Raw genomic sequence first — 4,509 nt, 5'->3', positions numbered from 1 at the left:
ACGTGGGGTGAGCAGGGCTGGAGGGATTGTCAGGGCACGGCCATTCGTGGTCAGGGGGTGCCGGGCAGCTGGGCAAGAGAAGGAACCATGCGAAGGGCCTTGCAAGTTCCCTAGATATGGTAGAACCAGCCTTCACTCCACGGGCACTGAGGTCCCAACCTTCCTGCGAGTGGAAGCTTCCTCCTCGGCCCCACGCACCCACAAGCTGACCGCCCAGGGAGCGCTGCCTGGCCAGAGGCAGTCACCACCCTGATGCAGCCAGACACACTCACACCAGGACAGCTCTCCACAGCACCCCTAGGACAACTACACAACCAAAGGGCACCCCTGAACGCCTAGTGGGGTGGTGAAGAGGAGCTCCCTCTGACACATATGGTGGACAGGGGCAGATTTATGTCATTGGCATGAACAAAAACAGCAGAATGGCAAATGGTACTCACAATGGTACATTGTGAGTACAACAATGTAAAAGCCGGAGGTACAGGAAGATAATATGAAAATCCAACTGGAAATCACCACGAGGATGGTAGAATTTTGAATTTTTAGTGTTTTCAGTTTTGTATCCATCATAGCGTCTTCTCAAAATTTCCAAAAAGGTTATTGTCCCCATGCTCTCCTCATCTCTCAGGGAAGGCCAGGCCCGGTTGTCCATCACAGTGGGCAGATCTGCTCCCATCCCAACCACCAGCCCCTGCCCCCGGAGCACTCACCTCCTCACCAGATGGAAGCCTTCACTGGGCACCTTGCACCCCACACCCGCCCTCCCCAAGCCACCCGGGCTCCGTCATTTCTCCCCTCATCCCAGATCCACAAGTACCTCTCCTAGAACTTCCCAGACAGCCTCCCTCCCCGCTGCCTGCCTGCCCCTCCTCCCCCGGGGTTCGAGATGAGCAGGGTGGTTTCACTGTGCAGTGGCTTCGTCTTTCCACTGTGCTCAGCTTCAGCCGCTTGGCTCTTGGTTGGTTTTTTCTTGTTTTCATTAAAACGATAACCACACATGGTGACGAACTGAGTTTTACATTCTCTCGTCCCACCCTCTGTGTAGTTTCTTTCAACTGTTTCTGCCTCGAGTTCTTCTGGTGACCACTTCCACAACCTCAGATATAATGTTTATTTCCCTATTAACTGGTCTATCAGCTTTGTGGTGTTGTTATTGTTTTGACAAATGGATATTTGGTTGAAAAATAAAGAATTCAAGCAGCACCATATATACCTCTCTACAAAGGTCACAGAAAAAAAAAAAAAAACACCATGTAATGAAAACAACTTCCCTCTGCCCCACCCTCCATTCCCATTCCCCAGAGTCAACAACTTTTAACACTTTCACATGTTACTCCTGGTCTCAGGCCTAATCTTGGTCACTTCAGCCTTATCCTGGCCAGAGCCCCGGTGGCTTCTCAGCAGGTCACCAGCGAGTGGCTTCCCCCCTTGGGTTCCTAGCTGCCCTCACCCTTGAGCTTTGAGGGATCTGGCAATGGCAGTGTGTCTTTATTCTCTTTCAACAAACCCTTAATACTACTTAATAAGTATTCACTGTGTTATTAATTATTGTTTATTACTTACTTGCTAACAATAATTACTATTATCATTTACTATAATACTGTGCTAAGTATTATAAATACATGATTTCATTTAATCCTCACAACATCCCTAACAGGAAGGTATTTGTGTCTCCATTTAATGATGACAAAATGGAGGCTCAGAGTGGTTAAGCAGCTGGTTCATGGTCAGGCCTCTAGCAGTGGCACAGTGAGGATTGGAACCTGACTCTGCTTCATTTCAAGGTCTGGGCTCTAACCACTATGCTCTACTGCACCCCTGCTACTGAGCCTGGGGGGATCACTGTGCTGGGCGAGGGGCACAGGTTCGGGAGCCGCAGACAGATAAGCAGTGGCTATGTCAGGTGCTGGCCACATGACAGCAGGCCACATGCACAGCGCTCTGTGTCCTAGAGCCCAGCCTGGAAGATGGGACAGCTGGGTTGCCCAGCATGGCAATCGGTGAATGAGATCCCCTCTCCCGTTCTCTGCTCAGGGAGAGATGTGGGGATTAGAAAGAGTCTATTTGGAGCTTTAGCCAATACCCCAATGGTTCAGACAGAACTATGCAGAGCTAATGGGGTGACCTTTGTAAAGGAAAGAAGCTCAGAGGAAATTAAGGGCCACAATAATTCCCAATAATTTGCTTCTTCACAAAGAAGAAGGTCAGTGATGATAAAAGTTGTGTAATTTGCTTTCCTCGTATAAGAAAGACTAGGCTGTCCACTCCTGGGTATATCCCCAAGAGAAGTGAAAACATGTGTCCACCCAAAAGCCTCTACTTCGATGTTCACAGCAGCATTATTTGTAAAAGCCAAAATGTGCAAATGACCCAAATGTCCATCAGCTGATGGATGGATAAACAAAATGTGCCCTGTACGTACAATGGAATGCTATTCAGCCATAAAAAGGATTAAAGCACTGATACCCGCTACAACATGGATGAACTTGGAAACCATCATGCTAATAGAAGTCGGTCACAAAAGGCCACATACCACATGATTGCATTTATAGGAAATGTCCAGAATAGACAAATCTGTAGAGACAGAAAGTAGATTGGTGGTTGCCAGAGGCCAGGAGGAGGGAGGAATGGGCAGTGACTACAAACAGGTAACAGATTTCCTTGGGGGATAGTGAAAACGTGCTGAAATTAGATAGTGGTGATGATTGTGCACTTCTGAATATATTAAAAACACTAAATCGTACATTTTTAAAGGCCCAGTTTTATGGTACATAAATTATATTCCAGTAAAGCGTTTTTCAAGAAATAAAGAAAGAAAGAAAGAGAAAGAAAGAAAGAAAGAAAGAAAAGAAAGAAAAAGATTTTTGCTTAGGAAAAACACTCTCCCTGCAGTGACAGGTGCTGGCCTCCAGGGGGTGGACCCCATTAGGTTCAGGAGGCCCAGTACTGAGGGCCCACAAAAATGTTTTAATTTTCATTTCTTTTAAAAGCAGAAGAGGCCAAGCATAGTGGCTCACACCTGTAATCCTACCACTCTGAGAGGCCGAGGCAGGAGGATCATTCTGAGCTCTGGAGTTCAAGACCAGCCTGAGCAAGAATGAGACCCCAACTCTATCAAAAAAAAGAAAAAAAAAGCAGAAGAAATTTGACTATACAAATAATAATGAATCTATAATAATGAATTCATCTAGGCTTGTATTTGTCTTTATACCAAGGCAGTAATAAAATGTAATTTTTATTTTCTGTGGAGGGAAGGGCCCACAGAGGCCTGGGGCCCGCGGGAGTCATAAGCAGCCCCACTTCTGGGTAATGCCTGAGGAAAGCACGCCCAGGCTTCACATGCTGAAGAGAATCGGAATTAGAGCGCTCATCATCTTCCCCACTCCTGGGTCTAGGACTCCACCCCACCTGGAACCCTCCAGAACTTGGAGGCTCGAAGAATTGTGAGAGGAGAAGGGAGAGGAGATATCCACGGAGAGCAAGCAAGACCATCCCCCGCTGAAAGCCCCAAACTGAGCCTGGAGGCAGGAGAGGGGCTTCCGAATGCTGTGACTCTCGCCTCCCTGCAGAGCAGGAGTGGAAAGGGGGTGCCTCCGGACTCTGCCCACCCTCCCCACTTCTGCCGCACAGAGGGCTGGGCTGCTCTAATCTGGAGTCTCGGAGGACACAGGCAAGGAAGCAAGAAAGTTGGGCCCTTAGAGGAGAGGAAAGGGTCTCCTTGGACATCCCACCGAGCAACAGCCAGTGGCTCACCAGGCTTCTCTTCATCCCCTCCCGGCTCCCTGGCCATGCCGTTCTTGGTATGAAGTAAGAAGAGCTACTACAGCAAGCCCCATCCCTGGCTTCCTCCCCTCCAGCACTGCCTGTAAGAGCGTTTCCCTCTCCCAGCTCCTTCTGCAGACTCCACTGGGTCTGCCCCCACTCACCGCCTGGACTAGGTCCCAAGGTAAGGCCCAAGGTGCCAGCAAGGCTGGAGCACTATCTCCACGAGCGCCACCACAGGCCTCCTGGCATCCTAGACTCCATCCTACCTCCTCCCCACCCCACACCGACAGAACCCTACATGTTCATCTGTGGGCACGTGTCTGCCCTCTTCCTGCCACCCCACTCCACTGATGGTCAGACCCTCATTATGGCACCAGCTCCCTGGGGGGCGCTCTGCCTCCACTCCAGGACCCCTTCCCCAGGATCCAGATCTCCTTGAAGTCCAGGCTTTCATCAGGTCGCCACCCTCTTCAAAACCTTCATTATCCACTCCACGCCCATGGCTTAGAGATGGAGCTTTCAAACATTCCTCTATCCCTAGACCCTTTCTTTAAAATAAACCTTACAGGGAAGTCTGATATATGAAAAATACAGGCCTTTGGCTGAAACAGGGTAAGGGGCCAGGAGACCCACCCTTCTGAGCCACGACCCCATCATGGAAAAGCCTCTAAGCCACCTCTTAAGATCCACTAGAGGGTCTCGTTCTTGTTCAGGCTGGTCTTGAACTCCCGGCCTCAAGCAATC

At 49.5% G+C, this 4,509-nt stretch overlaps 1 pseudogene; it reads left to right on the top strand.

The window, feature by feature from the left end:
- The first annotated feature begins 441 nt into the window (after positions 1-441).
- Positions 442-4,509, top strand: part of LOC105821738 — a 5,549-nt pseudogene continuing 1,481 nt past the window's right edge.

The sequence above is a fragment of the Propithecus coquereli genome, unplaced genomic scaffold (assembly GCF_000956105.1).
Source record: "Propithecus coquereli isolate 6110/MARCELLA unplaced genomic scaffold, Pcoq_1.0 Scaffold59, whole genome shotgun sequence".
NCBI lineage: Eukaryota > Metazoa > Chordata > Mammalia > Primates > Indriidae > Propithecus > Propithecus coquereli.
Note: the sequence above shows the minus strand (reverse complement) of the source record. Positions and strands in the feature narration are given on the sequence as shown.